This window comes from Tachypleus tridentatus, chromosome 10 (genome assembly GCF_004210375.1).
Source record: "Tachypleus tridentatus isolate NWPU-2018 chromosome 10, ASM421037v1, whole genome shotgun sequence".
NCBI classification, from domain to species: domain Eukaryota; kingdom Metazoa; phylum Arthropoda; class Merostomata; order Xiphosura; family Limulidae; genus Tachypleus; species Tachypleus tridentatus.
Window position 1 is genome coordinate 22,869,237 of NC_134834.1, and position 22,643 is coordinate 22,891,879.

The window sequence follows — 22,643 nt, forward strand, 5'->3', positions numbered from 1 at the left end:
GTTGTAAGTTAACTTCTAATTTCACTTGATCTTAAATTATTACGCTGACGGGAACTAATATTTAGAAAAATCTACAATTTACAGAGTGAGTCGAGATTAGATATTTATGAGAAACGTTTATTAATTAGTATATTAGACACTTCAACTATATACAAATGTTCATATTGTTGCTTCCACTTGTTCACAAAGGTATGTTACATTAAATTAATGAGCTACATAGCTATATATATATATATATATATATATATTTATATACTTCAGCTACCTACAACAAAAGTATTCGACTGTCTTAATCATTAACGATTTATTATTCACACACTATACTTTCAATTAGAAAAAAATGTTTGCTGTTTATTCAGTATCTATTGCGATATCCTCGTGTTGAACTTGTAGTTTTTATGCATTTGTCTGGTGTAGAGATTTTTATTTTGTTTGTGGAGTTTCACGATATTAAAAGTGCTGCCGGTAGGGTGGAAATCGCATTCTTATGAGCATGTGACAATTGTGTGATACGTCACGACAGCGTGTTTTCAAGAAATGTTCACACAGTGAAGGACGTGTTAGAATGAACTGTAGAAATATTAATTTTACTTTCTACCCCTGATCAAACCACGCGAGATGAGAAGTAGGAAGAAAAAGGTAAAAGACACTGTATTTACATAAATATAAAATAGTACAACCACTACAATTATCGTAAATTTCACGAACATTCTCGAAAACGACTGAAAGCATGAGTTTATGCAACCTGGATATTATAAAATAACCTTTCAATTATTTTCACATATGGAATAAATACTGTAAAAAAAAAAAATTACCAAGGGTTATATTAACTACTGTCACGCACACAGATAAACATAAGGGAAAACATCAACAGACAGGAAATAATTTTAAAACAGAGACGAATGTGCTACACACTTAACAGATAATTTTAGGCCTAGTACTCATTTGTTCTTAAACACTGACAGAAAGTAGGGTTAATGAAATGTGTTACGATGACCCATTTTAAGTTAAAAAAAACAACAAAAACGAACCTTTCTAATTAATTAAATTAGCATCGCTACTTTTATCAATAGTCAGCAATTTACATTCACTTAAAAATGGTGAAATAACAGCATTTTTCTGTGTCAAGTTGATTCTAAACATTATGAATTAGAATTTAATGTACAAAATTCAATACAGACTGTTTTACCACAAGACACCTTCCGATCACCGAAATAGTCCACTCCCGATTCAAATATTTCATCCTCAAACCATATTTTAAGAACACTGGTGCTTGATTCGAATAATTAAAGGCCTATAACATAACAATTGAGCTAGCCTTCAGACTCTCTTGCATAAAAAAGGGATAACCTTTCTAAGGCTTTAACAACGGTAGCTCATACTCGGTCGGAAATTTAACAAAATATGGTTATACATCATCAGTGGAGAAATATATTAAGCAGACAAAACTTTCACTTCAGTTAAATTTTGTTTAAGCAATATGAAACATAAATGCTTATCACTATATATTCAAATTATGTTTTAAAAAATTCATTTAAGACTTTCATGAGCGAATTTTTCTCTATATGCACTCATCACAAGATTAACTTTCATGTCCCTAGAATATATTTCAAATTAGGAATATTTCAATTTTACTGAGTCCTGATTCGTCGTTCTGAGAAAGCACGCAATCAACAGCGAGGAAACGATATACTCCTATAAAACTATGTAACAAAATGTTTACTTTTTCTTGTTCCTGGACAGAAAGTGTTATTTCTCAATTACTTATGCCGAAAGTAAATAGAAAAGACCTATTTTTCTCTTCAAACGTATAACGAAAACATGATGGGAGACTATATTTGGGGGCTGATACATGAAAGTGATTTACATTACAGTCGCAAATCTCGGAAAAACTACTCACTTCTAAACATTTTTGTACAACTTTAGCATAAATATATGTAAATCTTGATTCGTATGTTGTTTTATTCAGGCCTTATGTAAATGAAAATGTGCAAATTTGTCCGTTTTTACATAGAAAATAGATTAATTTTTAAATTTCATTATCCAGGTCACAAAAGCAAAGTTTGAAGAGAATAACGGCCATCTTCTGTACTTTTACAACACAAGCAATTAAGAAACAAAATTTGTGTTACAGAGTGTAATTAACAGTGTTTAAAGTAAGTACAAGACAAGCCTACAGGTCAATACACCATGCTTCCTAAGATATATATATCAGTACCTAAACAACAGTTTGTTTATCCTTTTTAGGTTAACAGTGCTGTATGTTAAAACCACTTCTTGCTCTTTCTAACACGTTCTACTGTTAACCCAGTGCTTCTGACAGCTGTAAGGAAACAATTCCTGACATTTAAATACAACTTTAGTTACATATGTGCTACAACAATCTATGTCCAATATTAATTTGGCCAATCGCTCACAACTATGATGCGTTTTTTCTGTTTTATTTTAATGTATAAAACGGCCCCCAAAATTTCTTTTTTTTAACCGAGAACTGTTTTAATTTCCATCCATTAACCTGTTCAGTGCCGTAGACTAGATAACTCGTCCAAGCCGATCGGTAACACAGTGCCACGGACGAGTTAATTCGTTGTCAATAATACCTAACTTCAACGCTAGATGTCAGCATCATACATGCATTTGAGCTACTTACATATTGTTTCACTTTCGATCCAAAATGGCGTCACGAAAAAAGTAACAAAATGAAGAAGCATTAGAGTTGACATAGCAACTGAAATACTTGGCAGTCAACAGGTTAAATATACAATGGACAAATTAAGAGGAATATGGAGGGAGAAAAACCTGCAAATAGTTTTTTTTTTAATCAGATATTTTAGGCCTATTGGGCCAAATTTCAATTGCATTATTACAAAATGAAGAAGCATTAGAATTGTATTGTAGCAGCTGAAATACTTGGCAGTCAATAGGTTAAACAAAGTTTAATTTTTGAATTACGACACTTCTGTAGCAGTTTGTTATCTTGTTGATATTAACATAAAAATTAATGATTCATTACGTAACAACAATAAACTGTGGTTAATGAAGTTAAAGGCTTATTGTTCTATCAAACACCTGAAAGATGGAACCGCAAAGAATAAAAAAATAGCCTAAAACTTACAAAGAAAGGTAGATGATTTGTTTTTTCATAAACATATATCGGTGGTTTATGTTTCACATTCACCCATACGCAATCTCGCTAAAGTTAGAGAGATAAGTCTGTTAAAGTGGATTCGATAAAAAAAACAAAAACAAAAAGAACAGAGCAAAAGTTTTAAGACGAGTGCATAATAAACTGGTTGTAGACAAAAACGAACTGAAATACGTGTTATTTAATGAGCAAACACCAACATTATGAAGAGTTAAATATGTCACTACGTTCACCATACGAACTTCCTGGTAACTGGTATTTATGAACGTTAAACACATTCACAGATATTATGATCAAAAGTTCACTGATAAAACGCTTTGAAACTTCCCAGATACCGAAACTACATAACATGCGTTTCTGAAAAATTTGTTGCGAATAGTTGAATTTTTAACACCAATGAAAACTTTAGAGTAAAGATTTCAGAGCAGGCGGAAGGGTCTTCACCATCTAAGATAATGAAACAGGGCCTATTACTCCAGACGATAAAGTTTACTTCAACCAACGTTTTGCCATTATTACAGTTTCATTAGGCCTAAACGAAATACACAGATATGAGGCACATTAAACTGTTTGCTCTGGCTTATAAGGATATATAAAGTTCTCTCAGACACCCACACACTACAGTTTTCATCCCCAGCGAAGTCTTTAAAAACAAGATAGTGTCTCATATAAACAGGTAGTTGCTGTAATTTGTTTAAATCATAACCTGCCTTACACAGGTTCCTATGAATAAATATTAAAAAAAAATTGCGTATAATCTCTTAAGAAATCTTCTACTAATGATAATTTCTCCTGTCTATCACATGAAGTTAAAGTCATTTCAAAAAACAAACAGATTTTCTGTAATACAAAACCATAATTACACTGAACTTAACTCTAGCTTCACATTTTACATTGTAGAAAAACAAACTTGGCTCAGCTGTTCAAAAAAGAACTTTTTGGTTTTCTACTAAGTGAAAAGTGCACGTCAACTGAAATAAAGTTCGATGACACATAAGTTAAACTCTCCCTAAGACAAAGGTAAAGGTCAGACATCAAACAGAAGGTGTCCTCAATGTCGTACGACCTTTATGCAAAGCCAATGGAAATAAGTAATATGACTCAGAGTGATAACTCGACAACTCCCAACCCTATGAGAATTTTTCTTTTCACCCACAAAGTTGAAAAAAAAAATGAAATAACTGAGCTAAACATTCCCAAACCTGAATTTTCTATTATGAAAGATTTGTGTGTGTGTTTTATTATAGCAAAGCCGCATCAGGCTATCTGCTGAGTCTACTGAGAAGAATCAACCTTGATTTTAGCGTTGTAAATATGTAGACTTACCGTTGTACCAGCGTGGGCGTTATGAAACGAAAAGTAAAGGTTAATAACATACATACTGAGATATATCAGATTCATCTCCTAACCCTTGTCACAAAACCTGGTACAGATAAAAAAGAAAAAAAAAAGCCACTTAAGCACCAGATTAATTTAACCAAGTTAAATACACAGATACAATACATCCACGTGTCTGTTTATAAGGGAAAAAAACAGCTACAGGCTACAGCGAACAGAACCACGAGTAAACACTCAATTCTTAAATACTTTTTAACCATAAAATGTAGAACAGGGTTTCCCTTATGACCAGCATTAACTCACAATGAAAGTTAAGTGGGATTTAACATAGCTTTAGTCTGGAAATGTACTAAACAGAATCAAGAAAAGGCATGACCCAAACACAAGTTTACATCCGAACAAAACAAAACAACAACAAACAAAAACTCATGAATTCTTAAACTACAAAATATATCCGTTTGTGACACTATGTTAACAACTGTTCACAGATAAAAGGAACCATGACTGACTCAGCTTACACATGCCTAAGTTTCTTTGCAAATAAAAAGCAATATTGTACCAAACCCTGAACAAATAACTTTATAGCTTTTTTCTCTACTTTTATTAAATACCCGACACTTCGTATCTTACACTTCCCCTCGATTGTCAATATATCTTTACAATACTATTTTCTATGGATAAAAATGACATTTGTGTTGACATGACAAGTGTTAGTTTCACACCATTTTCAAAAGCACTTGAAGGGATCAAATTGACGTATTAGAAATCTTCTAGACTGGTTCTCATGGACTATGTGTAAATTACAAACTTAAAGCATACATATGACAGTTCTCACCTGAAGTTGAAGCAACTATAAGTAACTTTGTCAACTTCTCTCACCACCGTTTCACTAATGAGCAAAAGTTACGACTAGATGACCATGCTGGAATCCATGAGTAAATCAAAAACTAATCATACACATATCATGATGTATAAGTGAGAGTTGATATACGTTTTTTTTACACATACTGACCACACTGCTCACCTCTGGACCATATTTACCAAGTCCCTCACTGTGTTTTGTAATTCTTCGAAAAGTGTGGAGCTGGACGCACTGTTATTACTGCTACACGTGCGCAACTGTTCTCCCTGTCGTTCTAGCTTTGTTAACAATTCCCGAAAGCGAAATCTCCCGTGTGGAGGAATACTTTCTGCATAGTTGCCACAAGAAGTTCGAAAAAGTTGCATTTTATCTGACAGTTGCATTACGTTTCCACTGCTTAGAGATGTAGCTGTCTTCAGTAAGTGAATGCTATTTTCAAGTGCTGTAGAAATTTCCAATATAGTTTCTTTGCTGCTTATGCTATCACGTGTTTCTTCATCGGCCTGTGAGGATGGAGAGCCCCCAATACCTCCTCGGGGAAAAACCTGGGGCTTGTTACTTGTTTTTGATGGTCTGGTACCTGGAGGTAGGACAGCTCGAGATCCCTTTACTGGTGGTTTCAGTGGAACTGCTGGTTTGGGAATTGCTGGGGATAACTGTCCTCCCATTTCTTTATTTTGAGGTGAAGTTTTTGGAAGATTCTGTTGATCTTCCTGGCTACTAAGTTCCTCTGTTTGTTCACCTATCAATGATGCTTGAGATAATGTTTTTGATGTAGTACTCTCTTTAACATAGGTTGGTGAGGCTTTCTGTACAGGTTCAGTTTCATGGTTACCACTTTTAAAAGTTTCATCTGCAACCTCCAAAGTCTGCATTCTTTCTATTTTGAGGGATTCGGGCCGACGTGCAACAACTTTTGGACTGTCGCTGCATGGACCATCAGCATTTAGCTCTGACTCTTGTTTGGAGCTCTCCTTCTCCCAGATCTTCTTCAAACTTGTTATACTTCCACAACTGTGTCTTCTTTCTTCCTCTTCTTCACATCTATCTGGTTGGCAGACTTCTACCAAATCTCTATCAGGAGGCTTGCTTTTGAGTTTTGATATAATTAAATTTTTTTGGCCAAGATCTCCACTGACACTTTTTTCTATATTATCTTGAGTCTTCTTTTTGAGTCTATTGCTGGACACATAAAACTGTGACTGTGATTCACCAGTTGTTTTTTCCCTATTTGAGCTGGCTTCAAATATTGAGCTGATTCTCTTGGAAAGCTCATTTCCTTGTTGAAAGCCTAACTTAGAGCAATTTATAGATTCAGACTTTACAGGCAATTCCAGAGAAGGTGTGCCCTTTTAGGAGACAGTGCAACAGCTGACTGCTCTTTTGATATTTCTGCAGAGCTTCCCACTTCTTCAGTGGTTTGAGAAGAAGCATCTCCCATCTCTACGGCTCTTCTTCTGGCTTTCATTTTGAGACTCTCGAAGAGTTCTGAGACTAGCTGAGCTGCTGGGTTCTTGGCGGTTTGATTATTATGTGATGCTTTGGCAACTGAAGAGGTTTTGACTTCAATCACAGTCTGTTGTTCAGAGCAAGATTCTACAGAATCTTTTACAAAATCAGGAGGAGGAGGAAAACCTTCTGGGCAAAGAGGTGGTGGAGGGGGAGATGCAATATTACGTGATGACTTTGGACTCCCTGACGGTACTTTGACCTTTCCTGGTGGAAGTGGGCTGTCTACACTAGCACTCCAAGTTAATGGAGTCACAGTATGTGCACTTTCTGATGGACTTTGATCAAAGATCCTCTCAGGTTTCCATCCTAACTGATCATCAATTGAACCACTTTTTACAAGTGGACTCTTTGGAGGACTTGGAGGTCTCTCTTTTGGCCTTTTAGTAAGTGTCCTTCGAAAGACATTAGAACTGAAAGGAGATGGGAATGCCTGGGGGTCAACATTTCTGGATTCTGAAATATTATTATTCCTGGAGTAACTACTACCAGAATAGTCTCGAAAACCAGTTTCACCACCAGCATTTGAAGTATTGTTAGTACCGACATCATGAATATTTCTTATTTCCTGGGGAATGCAAGGTGGTCCTTCAATTCTTCCTTCACGAGAGGATTTTCGATCTACCCTTTGGCTTCTAGGAAGCCTAGGAGATGGAACAGGCTTTGAACTAAGGTGTCTAGAGTCTGGAATAGATCCAGTTTCAAATGTGTCATTATTCTTGGAGTATGTGAGGTCTGACTTTTGCCTTTGCAGAAAGGCATGAGGTGAATGATGAACACCATCATATTCGTGCCTTTGCCGACTCGGAGGAGGATATCTAGAAGAAAAGTGACTTCCAGTTTCTCCTTTATGAGTATTATTTATGTTGTTAAAATTCTGTTTCTGGGAAAGTTGATCTAAAGTAGCACTTTCCCATCCTATATCACTGAAAGCTTGTGGTTCACTTTCAACAACTGGCTCCGGATACTTAGCTCCAGTATGAAGACCATGCTCCCTTAGCGAATCTAAATATGCACCAATCCTTGCTCCCTTTGGAAGAGTGCCATATCGATTAATGGCTCGTTTCACATTTTGAACTTCCAGAGCTGCAACCTGTACCTTCTTGGGTTCTCTTGCTTTATTTGAAGAACTATTTTCTTTTGAATTATTATGTTGCTGAATATTAGGAGGATAGGTCCTTGCTTTTTTCAATTTTTGCTGAGAATGTTGCTGGTTTAGGGACATTGCTGGAACACTGGCAACTGAAGCTGCTGTGTGAGTGTCAGACTCCTCAGTATCAGGAGTTCGCTCTCTTAATTCACCATCGCCTACTTCATTGCTGTTCATCTCCTGAACTTTCCTGTTGTTAGTCTCAAAGGCTCTCTCACCACTGTTATTGAGAATATTTTTATTACTAGTTTCCTGTCCTCCGATTGTTCCATACATTTTGTCTTGATAGACACTATCTCGAAAAGTGCTGGTCCTCTTCGGTGGTACGGGTGCCTGCTTACCCGAGGGCCATGTCTTCGAAGTTGAACCAAAGTAGATCTAGTGGAGATAATGGTCTGTTGTTTGGATGAACCTCCACTATGACAACCTAATAGAAAGAGGTGATTAACTAAAAATGAACAGTATAATGTACAGCCTTAAAAAGGTAATTACATTTTCTTAAATGTACCTTTCATTTTTTATCTTAGTGCCTAAGAGTATGTATGAACCTTATTAAAATTTAAAAAATAAATAACATTACCAGCCCATTTTCGTTCAGAGAAACAACAATGTAAGTTATGTGTTTCTGGAACTTAGTGGTTTCAGACTATTATAATTAGACATTTTCATGATTAAGTACACACATTCATGACAAAAAAACACTTTCAATTTTTTTCTAAAGCTTTTGTTAATTTTGACTCCCAATAGTTAAAAATATTTAGATGGCAGGAAACTTAAAACTAATAAAGTAATTATAGTTTCGTAGCAAGGCATTCTTTCTTTAGGCAGTATATTTTATTAACTTATAAAAACACCATTAAGCTTATCATGCTATGTAGGAACAAATTATTTTTCTGTAAAACACCTATTATATAATAAATCTAAAAAAAGTTTACACAATGAATGAAGCTTTTAACTTAGTATATATGAATAAAAATCCACTTAAGGTTTAAGGTATTACACCAACTCTTAATCTGGTCACTTTTACCACATTTAAAATTTTTATGTCTGTCATTCATACTAGAAAGAATATTTTTCAACATTACATACAAAATTCACACCAGCTATATAAAATAATTACTATAAAACTTAAAAAATCAAATCATATTTTCTAGAATTCTACATACTTTATGAAATTTGCACCAGAATTTCTGTAAATGCTTACAGAAAATCTATTCTGTTACCTAGTTTTGTATTTCCAAAATGCTTAAGTATCTTTTTTTTTTTTAAATTCCTTTCAAACACTCAGAAAATCAAATGAAATTAAAACTTAAAAGTATTTCAATTACTACAGTTCACACAAATTACACAGTAAGAAATGGAAATACAGAAACTTTAGTAATAAACCTTATCAATTATCAATAACTACAGTTCACACAAAATACACAGTAAGAAATGGAAATACAGAAGCTTTAGTAATAAATCTTATCAATTACACTGGGGAACACTTTTTCAGTAACTTTGAGTTGCATTGGATATTTTAACTGATTCTGAAGGAGTTTTAGGCGCTGATTTCAAATCTGAAATTAGTTTTCTCTACAAGCTCTAGTTTGTATGCAATTTGAGGTTAATGAAATTGTACAAATGTGAACTTATGTAAACCATGTATAAGCATTTTCACGTCCATATATATAGATAGCTTCTAATATTTTGATCATTCTTCTTTTGTTTCAGATCAAACATGGCTTCCAAAAATAGATATCATTGCAGAAACAAGCCTGATGCCTTCTGCTACATATGTGGATGCTACACACTCAATCGTCAGAGACGTAACATATCCTCGTTAGTCAAAGCGTGCCTACAAGGCATATTTTGAAGTTCATCTTGGTGATCAAGACAAGCAATGGGCTCCTCATGTTGTGTGCCACAATTGTGAGGAAATGCTTGAGACTGGACCAAAGGAAAACGCAATGGTCTGCCTTTTGGTGTTCCAATAATTTGGTGCGAACCCACCAACCATGTAACTGACTGTTATTTCTGCATGGTAAACACAACGGGTGTTGGGAAGAAAAACCAACATAAGATTACGTATCAGAACATTCCCTCAGCTATTTGGCCTGCTCCGCACTCTGAAGAAGTTCCTGTTCCAGTTTTCAAAGGCTTGCCTTCATTGGACGATAAAGACATTGGACATGATACAAGCGAACAAGACAGTTGTGACAGTGAATTGTTGGAAAAGTGTACACAATCGGAGAACTGTTCTTCAGACACTGAACCTTTCCCCGTCCCCAAGCCTCTTCCCCAGGCTGAACTGAATGATTTAGTGCGGGATTTAGGTCTTTCAAAGAAAGCAGCAGAGCTTTTGGCATCAAGATTACAAGGCAGAAATCTTGTTGATCACTCTGTTAAAGTATCATATTTCAGAAAGCGTGACCAGCTTTTTTGTGACCTTCTTTTCAGAAGACAGACAGTTTGTTTACTGCCATGACATCCAAGGGCTTCTCAAAGAACTGGGTGTACCTTACTATAGTCCTGCTGAATGGAGACTCTTTTCAGACAGTTCAAAACGCAGTCTAAAGTGTGTTCTTTTACATAATGGGAATGTTTATGGAGCAGTACCTGTCGGTCACTCAGTGCATTTATGGGAAGACTATGATGATATGAAAATGGTCATGGACTTATTAAAATATCATGAGCACAATTGGATCATTTGTGTAGACTTAAAGATGGTCAACTTTCTTCTTGGACAACAGAAAGGTTTCACCAAGTTTCCATGTTTCCTCTGTATGTGGGACAGCCGAGCACGAGACAGACATTGGGTCCAGAAGGACTGGCCTATTAAGTGACACCCTTGAAGCAGGCATGCCAAATATCATACGAGACCCAATTGTAAGCAGAGATAAGAGATAAGATCATCTTTCCTCCTCTTCACATCAAATTAGGTTTGATGAAGCAATTTGTCAAGGCACTGGAAACCGAAGGTGAATGTTTCCAACACATCATCACAGCTTTACCAGGGTTATCATTTGAGAAGATCAAAGCAGGCGTGTTTGATGGCCCACAGATTCGAACCCTAATTCGTTATGATCAGTTTGTTGCTAAGATGACTGCTTTAGAAAAGGCAGCCTGGTTATCCTTTGTGGCAGTCGTTCAGAACTTCCTTGGAAACAATAAGGCGGAGAACTACAGTGAACTTGTGAACAGAATACTCCTCGCTTTTCGTGATCTCGGGAGCAACATGAGCATCAAGCTTCATTTTTGAACAGCCACCTTGATAAGTTCCCTGACAACCTGGGGGCTGTGAGTGACGAACAAGGAGAACTATTCCACCAAGACATAAAGGTCATGGAAGAACGCTACCAAGGGCGCTGGGACAAAAGTATGATGGCTGACTACTGCTGGAGCATTAAACGAGATTGTACAGATGAAGTGTACAAACGCAAATTCCTACCTGAATAAAATACACAAACAAATTGATAAGCTATTCCTATAATTTCCTATAATAACGAAAAATTAAAAAATAAATAAAAATGTCAAATTGCATAAAATCTGTAGCTTGCAGACAAAAACCGACTTCAGATTTGAAATCAACACACTCAAATTGATTATAGAAAGGTCTTTTTTTAAATACAACAAAATGAGTGTTCCCCAGTGTTATCAATTACTACAGTTCACACAAAATACACAGTAAGAAATGGAAATACAGAAACTTTAGTAATAAACCTTATCAATTATCAATAACTACAGTTCACACAAAATACACAGTAAGAAATGGAAATACAGAAACTTTAGTAATAAATCTTATCAATTATCAATAACTACAGTTCACACAAAATACACAGTAAGAAATGGAAATACAGAAACTTTAGTAATAAACCTTATCAATTATCAATTACTACAGTTCACACAAATTGCACAGTAAGAAATGGAAATACAGAAGCTTTAGTAATAAACCTTATCAATTTTCAATAACTACGGTTCACACAAAATACACAGTAAGAAATGGAAATATAGAAACTTTAGTAATAAACCTTATCAAATATCAATAACTACAGTTCACACAAAATACGCAGTAAGAAATGGAAATACAGAAACTTTAGTAATAAACCTTATCAATTATCAATTAATACAGTTCACACAAATTACACAGTAAGAAATGGAAATACAGAAACTTTAGTAATAAACCTTATCAATTATCAATAACTACAGTTCACACAAATTACACAGTAAGAAATGGAAATACAGAAACTTTAGTAATAAACCTTATCAATTATCAATTACTACAGTTCACACAAAATACGCAGTAAGAAATGGAAATACAGAAACTTTAGTAATAAACCTTATCAATTATCAATTACTACAGTTCACACAAAATACGCAGTAAGAAATGGAAATACAGAAACTTTAGTAATAAACCTTATCAATTATCAATTACTACAGTTCACACAAAATACGCAGTAAGAAATGGAAATACAGAAACTTTAGTAATAAACCTTATCAATTATCAATTACTACAGTTCACACAAAATACGCAGTAAGAAATGGAAATACAGAAACTTTAGTAATAAACCTTATCAATTATCAATTACTACAGTTCACACAAAATACGCAGTAAGAAATGGAAATACAGAAGCTTTAGTAATAAACCTTATCAAATACTCTGTAACTGGCTATGGCTTTAAACTAATCCGGGGAATTTGATTACAATTTTAAAATGACAACGAGAGACAAAAATTAATTTATTGCTGAATACTGAGAAGTATACTTCAGATCAAATACAGGCTCCTGAGTAATATTCTGAGCAGATACCTTGTTCAGTTACGGGATAATCTCCTTCTTCATCGTGCTGAAAAATATTGGGCGAACTCTCTCCGTAGGATCTGTACGGTGCAGGTGTTTGCCTCTCCAGCTGTTTCTCCACTTCTGTTAGTTGTTTATGTGAGTTGTAATAATGAAACCTAATTCTTAATTATGTTTTATATAACACAAAAACAAATTGAGTGTACAAGGTCATACTAAAGAACAACATTACCTAGTGGTGACACTAAGTAAGCAAGAAAACTCTGAATCATTTTAAGTCTAATGTTACAGTAATCCGTGATGACGAGAAAACCCATTTGTAGAGAAAATTATATATGTAAAAATGGCTGATATGGATAGAGAAACTTCTACGTAGAGGAGCAAACAACATTTTGACCTTTGGTCATCGTCAGGTTCACAAAGAAAGAAAGAGGTAACTGACCGATAGCTGACCACAAGTTTGAAGGCAGTTGCGTAAATGAATGTAGGAAAGTAGAGGGTGTGCTTAGATGTTGGATTATATTTATTAATATAGGTATGAAGGTGTTCCTTCGTGTTGGTTTATTTTGGGCTTGAGTTGTTGTATAAGTAAGGCATCTTTAATTTTGCGTTTGTTTATGTTTGTTTCTTTGTTTAGTATTTGGGTGTTTTCTATGGTTATGTTGTATTTATTTGATTTGCAGTGTTCAAAAACATGTGAAGGCGACTTTTTGTGTTCTTTGAATCTGGTTTCCATTTTTCTACTTCTTTCTCCAATATAGAAGTCGTGGCAGTTATCACATTGCATTTTATAAATAATGTTGGTGTGGTGTTTGTCAGTGTAGGTTTTACACAGTATAAACCTTAGTTTTGTGCCTGGTTTTTGAATAAATGTGGTATTAACTGGAATGCCATATTTTGTTATTAGTTTTTGCCAAATGTTGGTTATTTGTCTGCTGATGTCAGGAATATATGGTATGCAGCAGAATATAATTTCGTGATTTTTTGATTCGTGAGATATATTTACTTTTGTTGGTTGATTTTGCTTTTTGTCTAGGTGTGTGTGTATAAAGTTTTCTACGGTTTGTGGAGGAAACTTATTGATGTTGATGAAGTATTGTTTTATTTTGTCTAATTCGTCGTTAATTTCATCTGGTGAGCATAGTTCTTTCTCTACCCATACCAGCCACTTTTACATCTTTATGTATATGTGTGTGTGTGTATACATATCACCTAATGTTAAAGTGTCCAACACATAAGAGATGCTGTGGTTTCGTGATTTTTTTAATTCGTGGGATATATTTACTTTTGTTAGTTGATTTTGCTTTTTGTCTAGGTGTGTGTGTATAATGTTTTCTTTCTCTACCCATACCAGCCACTTTTACATCTGTATGTATGTGTGTGTGTATATATATAACCTAATGTTAAAGTGTCCAACACATAAGGGATGCTGTGGATTAAGCTTCACTTCAAAATATTTTAAATACAAGGTTAATGGTGTACAGTATCAATTTATTCCTCGTATATTTCACATACATAGTGCCTTAAGTTTTACAGAAAAAAGGTTAAATTCGATGTCAGGAGGTCATGTAAGGTTCACATTCAAACTCAAAGACATTAACATCATCAAAGAAAGTAAACATTTTCTACCTCTGTTTACTGTAAAATGACTTTTCTAGACCTTTTTATATATTTTAACAGTTTTACCTGCAATGTCTTCAACTGCTCTAATTACTTGATTTTACTTTTGCACAAACACTTGTAAAACAATGGCTATCCACTGTCATAAACCTACACTAGTGTACAGAAGTGAGTACACTGTAATAAACTCATAGTAGTGTACAAAAGCTGGTACACTGTCATAAACATATAGTAGTGTACAGAAGTTAGCATACTATCATAAAACTATAGTAGTGTACAGAAGTTGGTACACTGTTATAAACAAAAAGTAGTGTAAAAAAGTTGGTATACTATCATAAACATATCGAAGTGTACAGAAGTTGGTATACTGTCATAAAAATAGAGTAGTGTACAGAAGTTCGTACACTGTACTAAACCTATAGTATTGTACAGAAGTTGGTACACTGTCATAAACCTATAGTAGTGTACAGAATTTGGTACACTGTCATAAACCTATAGTAGTGTACAGAAGTTGGTACACTGTCATAAACATATAGTAGTGTAGAGAAGTTGGTATAATATAATAAACCTATAGTAGTGTACAGAAGTTGGTATACTATCATAAACCTATAGTACTGTACAGAAGTTCATATACTATCATAAACCTACAGTAGTGTACAGAAGTTGGTATACTATCATAAACCTGTAGTAGTGTACAGACGTTGGTATGATATTATAAACCTATAGTAGTGTACAGAAATTGGTATAATATCATAAACCTATAGTAGTGTACAAAAGTTGGAATACAGTCATAAACCTATAGTAGTGTACAGAAGTTGGAACACTGTCATAAACATATCGTAGTGTACAGAAGTTGGTATACTATCATAAACATATCGTAGTGTACAGAAGTTGGTATACTATCATAAACATATCGTAGTGTACAGAAGTTGGTATACTATCATAAACGTATAGTAGTGTACAGAAGTTGGTATACTATCATAAACCTATAGTAGTGTACAGAAGTTGGTACACTGTCATAAACATATAGTAGTGTACAGAAGTTGGTACACTGTCATAAACCTATGGTTGTTTACAGAAGTTGGTACACTGTCATAAACATAAAATCGTGCACAGAAATTGGTATACTGTCATAAACCTGTAGTAGTGTACAGAAGTTGTTATACTATCATAAACGTATAGTAGTGTACAGAAGTTGGTACACTGTCATAAACATATAGTAGTGTACAGAAGTTGGTACACTGTCATAAACCTATGGTTGTTTACAGAAGTTGGTACACTGTCATAAACATAAAATCGTGCACAGAAATTGGTATACTGTCATAAACCTGTAGTAGTGTACAGAAGTTGTTATACTGTTATAAACCTATAGTAGTGTACAGAAGTTGGTATACTGTCATAAACATATAGTAGTGTACAGAAGTTGGTATACTGTCATAAACATATAGTAGTGTACAGAAGTTGGTATACTGTCATAAACATATAGTAGTGTACAGAAGTTGGTATACAATCATAAACCTATAGTAGTGTACAAAAGTTGGTACACTGTCATAAACAAAGAGTTGTGCACAAAAGTTGGTACACTGTCATAAACAAATAGTTGTGTACAAAAGTTAGTATACTATCATAAACCTATAGTTGTGTACAGAAGTTGGTATACTATCATAAACCTATTGTAGTGTACAGAAGTTGGTACACTGTCATAAACATATAGTAGTGTACAGAAGTTGGTACACTGTCATAAACATATAGTAGTGTACAGAAGTTGGTACACTGTCATAAACATATAGTAGTGTACAGAAGTTGGTATTCTGTCATAAACCTATAGTAGTGTACAGAAGTTGGTATACTGACATAAAGATATAGTAGTCTACAGAACTTGGTACACTGTCATAAACCTATGGTAGTGTACAGAAGTTGGTACACTGTCATAAACATAGAGTAGTGCACAGAAGTTGGTGTACTATCATAAACCTATAGTAGTGTACAGAAGTTGATATACTGTCATAAACCTATAGTAGTGTACAGAAGTTGGTATACTGTCATAAACTTATAGTATTGTACAGAATTTGGTACACTGTCATAAACATATAGTATTGTACATAAATTAGTATAGTATCTTAAACCTATAGTAGTGTACAAATGTTGGTACACTGTTTAAAACATATAGTTGTGTACAGAAGTTGGTACACTGTCATAAACCTGTAGTAGTGTATAGAAGTTGGTACACTGTCATAAACCTGTAGTAGTGTACAGAAGTTGGTACACTGTCATAAACATATAGTAGTGTATAGAAGTCGGTATACTGTCATAAACCTATAGAAGTGAAGAGAAGTTGGTATACTGTCATAAACCTATTGTAGTGTACAGAAGTAGATATACTGTCATAAACCTAAAGTAGTGTACAGAAGTTGGTAAACTGTCATAAACCTATAGTAGTGTACAGAAATTGGTATACTATCATAAACCTATACTAATGTAGAGAAGTTGGTACACTGTCCTAAACCTATAGTAGTGTATAGAAGTTGGTATACTGTCATAAACATATAGTTGTGTAGATAAGTTGGTGTACTGTCATAAACATAAAGTAGTGTACAGAAGTTAGCACACTGTAATAAACCTATAGTAGTTTACAGAAGATGGTACACTGTCATAAACCTATAGTAGTTTACAGAAGTTGGTTCACTGTCATAAAAATATAGTTGTGTACAGAAGTTGGTACACTGTCATAAACCCATAGTAGTGGAGAGAAGTTGGTATACTGTCATAAACCCATAGTAGTGGAGAGAAGTTGGTATACTGTCATAAACATGTAGTAGTGTACAGAAGTTGGTACACTGTCATAAACCTATAGTAGTGAACAGAAGTTGGGATACTGTAATAAACATATAGTAGTGTACAGAAATTGGTATACTGTCATAAACGTATTGTAGTGTACAGAAGTTGGTATACTGTCATAAACCTATAGTAGTGTACAGAAGTTGGTATACTGTCATAAACCTATAGTAGTGTACAGAAGTTGGTATACTGTCATAAACAAATAGTTGTGTACAAAAGTTAGTATACTATCATAAACCTATAGTTGTGTACAGAAGTTGGTACACTGTCATAAACATATAGTAGTGTAAAGTTGGTATACTGTCATAAACCTATAGTAGTGTACAGAAGTTGGTATACTGACATAAAGCTATAGTAGTGTAGAGAAGTTGGTATAGTGTCATAAACATACAGTAATGTTCAGAAGTTGGTACACTGTCATAAACTTATAGTAGTGTGCAAAAGATGGTACACTGTCATAAATATATAGTATTGCACATAAATTTGTATAGTATCTTAAACCTATAATAGTGTACAGAAATTGTTTCACTGTCATAAACCAATAGTAGTGTACAGAAGTTGGCATACTGTCATAAAAATAGAGTAGTGTACAGAAGTTCGTACACTGTCCTAAACCTATAGTAGTGTACAGAAGTTTTTACTGTCATAAACCAATAGTAGTGTACAGAAGTTCGTACACTGTCTTAAACCTATAGTAGTGTACAAAAGTTGGTGCACTGTCATAAACATATAGTAGTGTACAGAAGTTTGTACACTATCATAAACATATAGTAGTGTAGAAAAGTTGGTATAATATATTAAACCTATAGTAGTGTACAGAAGTTGGTATACTATCATAAACCTAAAGTAGTGTACAGAAGTTGGTATACTATCATAAACCTATAGTACTGTACAGAAGTTCATATACTATCATAAACCTACAGTAGTGTACAGAAGTTGGTATACTATCATAAACCTGTAGTAGTGTACAGACGATGGTATGCTATTATAAACCTATAGTAGTGTACAGAAATTGGTATAATATCATAAACCTATAGTAGTGTACAGAAGTTGGAATACAGTCATAAACCTATAGTAGTGTACAGAAGTTGGAACACTGTCATAAACATATCGTAGTGTACAGAAGTTGGTATACTATCATAAACATATCGTAGTGTACAGAAGTTGGTATACTATCATAAACATATCGTAGTGTACAGAAGTTGGTATACTGTCATAAATGTATAGTAGTGTACAGAAGTTGGTAAACTATCATAAACTTTTTGTATTGTACAGAAGTTGGTATACTATCATAAACCTATAGTAGTGAACAGAAGTTGGTATACTATAATAAAGTTATAGTAGTGTACAGAAGTTGGTATACTGTCATAAACCTATAGTAGTGTACAGAAGTTGGAACACTGTCATAAACCTATGGTTGTTTACAGAAGTTGGTACACTGTCATAAACATAAAATCGTGCACAGAAATTGGTATACTGTCATAAACATATAGTAGTGTGCAGAAGTTGGTATACTGTCATAAACATATAGTAGTGTACAGAAGTTGGTACACTGTCATAAACCTATAGTAGTGTACAGAAGTTGGTACACTGTCATAAACATATAGTAGTGAATAGAAGTTGGTATTCTGTCATAAACCTATAGTAGTGTACAGAAGTTAGTATACTGACATAAAGATATAGTAGTCTACAGAACTTGGTACACTGTCATAAACCTATGGTAGTGTACAGAAGTTGGTACACTGTCATAAACATAGAGTAGTGCACAGAAGTTGGTGTACTATCATAAACCTATAGTAGTGTACAGAAGTTGGTATACTGTCATAAACCTATAGTAGTGTACAGAAGTTGGTATACTGTCATAAACCTATAGTAGTGTACAGAAGTTGGTATACTGTCACAAACCTATAGTAGTGTAGAGAAGTTGGTATACTGTCATAAACCTATAGTAATGTATAGAAATTGGTATACTATCAAAACATATAGTAGTGTACAGAAATTGGTACACTGTCATAAACAAATAGTAGTGTACAGAAGTTGGTACACTGTCATAAACAAATAGTAGTGTACAGAAGTTGGTACACTGTCATAAACAAATAGTAGTGTACAGAAGTTGGTACACTGTCATAAACCTATAGTAGTGTACAGAAGTTGGTACACTGTCATAAACCTATAGTAGTGTACAGAAGTTGTTATACTGACATAAAGATATATTAGTGTACAGAAGTTGGTATACTGTCATAAACTTATAGTACTGTGCAGAAGTTGGTATACTGTCATAAACGTATTGTAGTGTAGAGAAGTTGGTATAGTGTCATAAACATACAGTAATGTTCAGAAGTTGGTACACTGTCATAAACTTATAGTAGTGTGCAAAAGATGGTACACTGTCATAAATATATAGTATTGCACATAAATTTGTATAGTATCTTAAACCTATAGTAGTGTACAGAAATTGTTTCACTGTCATAAACCAATAGTAGTGTACAGAAGTTGGCATACTGTCATAAAAATAGAGTAGTGTACAGAAGTTCGTACACTGTCCTAAACCTATAGTAGTGTACAGAAGTTTTTACTGTCATAAACCAATAGTAGTGTACAGAAGTTGATACACTGTCTTAAACCCATAGTAGTGTACAAAAGTTGGTGCACTGTCATAAACATATAGTAGTGTACAGAAGTTTGTACACTATCATAAACATATAGTAGTGTAGAAAAGTTGGTATAATATATTAAACCTATAGTAGTGTACAGAAGTTGGTATACTATCATAAACCTAGAGTAGTGTACAGAAGTTGGTATACTATCATAAACCTATAGTACTGTACAGAAGTTCATATACTATCATAAACCTACAGTAGTGTACAGAAGTTGGTATACTATCATAAACCTGTAGTAGTGTACAGACGTTGGTATGCTATTATAAACCTATAGTAGTGTACAGAAATTGGTATAATATCATAAACCTATAGTAGTGTACAGAAGTTGGAATACAGTCATAAACCTATAGTAGTGTACAGAAGTTGGAACACTGTCATAAACATATCGTAGTGTACAGAAGTTGGTATACTATCATAAACATATCGTAGTGTACAGAAGTTGGTATACTATCATAAACATATCGTAGTGTACAGAAGTTGGTATACTATCATAAATGTATAGTAGTGTACAGAAGTTGGTAAACTATCATAAACTTTTTGTATTGTACAGAAGTTGGTAAACTATCATAAACTTTTTGTATTGTACAGAAGTTGGTATACTATCATAAACCTATAGTAGTGAACAGAAGTTGGTATACTATAATAAAGTTATAGTAGTGTACAGAAGTTGGTATACTGTCATAAACCTATAGTAGTGTACAGAAGTTGGTACACTGTCATAAACCTATGGTTGTTTACAGAAGTTGGTACACTGTCATAAACATAAAATCGTGCACAGAAATTGGTATACTGTCATAAACCTATAGTAGTGTGCAGAAGTTGGTATACTGTCATAAACATATAGTAGTGTACAGAAGTTGGTACACTGTCATAAACCTATAGTAGTGTACAGAAGTTGGTACACTGTCATAAACATATAGTAGTGAATAGAAGTTGGTATTCTGTCATAAACCTATAGTAGTGTACAGAAGTTAGTATACTGACATAAAGATATAGTAGTGCACAGAAGTTGGTGTACTATCATAAACCTATAGTAGTGTACAGAAGTTGGTATACTGTCATAAACCTATAGTATTGTACAGAAGTTGGTATACTGTCACAAACCTATAGTAGTGTAGAGAAGTTGGTATACTGTCATAAACCTATAGTAATGTACAGAAATTGGTATACTATCATAAACATATAGTAGTGTACAGAAGTTGGTACACTGTCATAAACAAATAGTAGTGTACAGAAGTTGGTACACTGTCATAAACAAATAGTAGTGTACAGAAGTTGATACACTGTCATAAACAAATAGTAGTGTACAGAAGTTGGTACACTGTCATAAACAAATAGTAGTGTACAGAAGTTGGTACACTGTCATAAACCTATAGTAGTGTACAGAAGTTGGTACACTGTCATAAACCTATAGTAGTGTACAGAAGTTGGTATACTGACATAAAGATATATTAGTGTACAGAAGTTGGTATACTGTCATAAACTTATAGTAGTGTGCAGAAGTTGGTATACTGTCATAAACGTATTGTAGTGTACAGAAGTTGGTACACTGTCATAAACTTATAGTAGTGTACAAAGGTTGGTACACTGTCATAAACATATAGTATTGTACATAAATTAGTATAGTATCTTAAACCTATAGTAGTGTACAGATGTTGGTACACTGTTTAAAACCTATAGTAGTGTACAGAAGTTGGTACACTGTCATAAACCTGTAGTAGTGTACAGAAGTTGGTACACTGTCATAAACCTACAGTAGTGTACAAAAGTCGGTACACTGTCATAAACAAATAGTTGTGTACAGAAGTTGGTACACTGTCATAAACAAATAGTTGTGTACAGAAGTTAGTATACTATCACAAAACCATAGAAGTGTACAGATGGTCGTATGCTGTCATAAATATATAGTGGTGTAAAGAAGTTGGTATACTATCATAAACCTATAGTAGTGTACAGAAGATGGGATACTGTCATAAACCTATAGTAGTGTTCAGAAATTGGTACACTGTCATAAACATATAGAATTGTATAGAAGTCAGTATACTATCATAAACCAATAGAAGTGAAGAGAAGTTGGTATACTATCATAAACCTATTGTAGTGTACAGAAGTAGACATACTGTCATAAACCTAAAGTAGTGTAAAGAAGTTGGTAAACTGTCATAAACCTATAGTAGTGTACAGAAATTGGTATACTATCATAAACCTATACTAATGTAGAGAAGTTGGTACACTGTCCTAAACCTATAGCAGTGTATAGAAGTTGGTATACTATCATAAACATATAGTTGTGTAGATAAGTTGGTGTACTGTCATAAACATAAAGTAGTTTACAGAAGTTGGTTCACTGTCATAAAAATATAGTTGTGTACAGAAGTTGGTACACTGTCATAAACCCATAGTAGTGGAGAGAAGTTGGTATACTGTCATAAACATGTAGTAGTGTACAGAAGTTGGTACACTGTCATAAACCTATAGTAGTGTACAAAAGTTGGTATACTATCATAAACCTATAGTAGTGTAGAGAAGTTGGTATACAGTCATAAACCTATAGTAGTGTACAGAAGTTGGAATACAGTCATAAACCTATAGTAGTGTACAGAAGTTGGTATACAGTCATAAACATATAGTAGTGTACAGAAGTTGGTATACTATCATAAACCTATAGTAGTGTAGAGAAGTTGGTATACTGTCATAAACCTATAGTAGTGAACAGAAGTTGGGATACTGTAATAAACATAT

At 34.0% G+C, this 22,643-nt stretch overlaps 1 pseudogene across 1 annotated transcript in view; it reads right to left on the reverse strand.

Moving 5' to 3' along the window:
• Positions 1 to 6,515: 6,515 nt before the first annotated feature.
• Positions 6,516 to 22,643, reverse strand: part of LOC143228878 (tyrosine-protein kinase Abl-like) — a 128,383-nt pseudogene continuing 112,255 nt past the window's right edge. The window contains exons 9-10 of the transcript XR_013015487.1: positions 12,793 to 12,906; positions 6,516 to 8,431 (exon numbers count right to left, since the gene is read on the reverse strand). The product of XR_013015487.1 is annotated as a tyrosine-protein kinase Abl-like (transcript). The remainder of the gene's footprint in view (positions 8,432 to 12,792; positions 12,907 to 22,643) is intronic.